Source organism: Echinops telfairi, unplaced genomic scaffold (assembly GCF_000313985.2).
Source record: "Echinops telfairi isolate 266 unplaced genomic scaffold, ASM31398v2 ScPeMD7_33;HRSCAF=127, whole genome shotgun sequence".
Classification (NCBI taxonomy): domain Eukaryota; kingdom Metazoa; phylum Chordata; class Mammalia; order Afrosoricida; family Tenrecidae; genus Echinops; species Echinops telfairi.
In genome coordinates, this window is record NW_022103930.1 from 958,085 (window position 1) to 958,380 (window position 296).

Sequence of the window (296 nt, forward strand, 5' to 3'; positions counted from 1 at the left end):
ATTTAGATTGCTGAGTTTTACATGAGGGCTTCCAAACTCTCATTGCTGCCCATCCGAGACGTAAGTATCTTACAACTAGTTGGTATGCAGGAGGAAGGTTAGGAAGAGAGCCCCAGAATGGGAGAGGGTCTTCAAAGGCAGGCAGTGGTAAGGAAAGGGGACATCTGCCTGCCACACGGAACACCTTGCCCACGTCCAGCCTGGCCTCCATGAGTTACTTGAGTCTTTGACAAAGGAAAAGCTTTATGATAACAGCCATCCGCTGGCTGAAAACATGAGTCAAATGTCGCATTCTA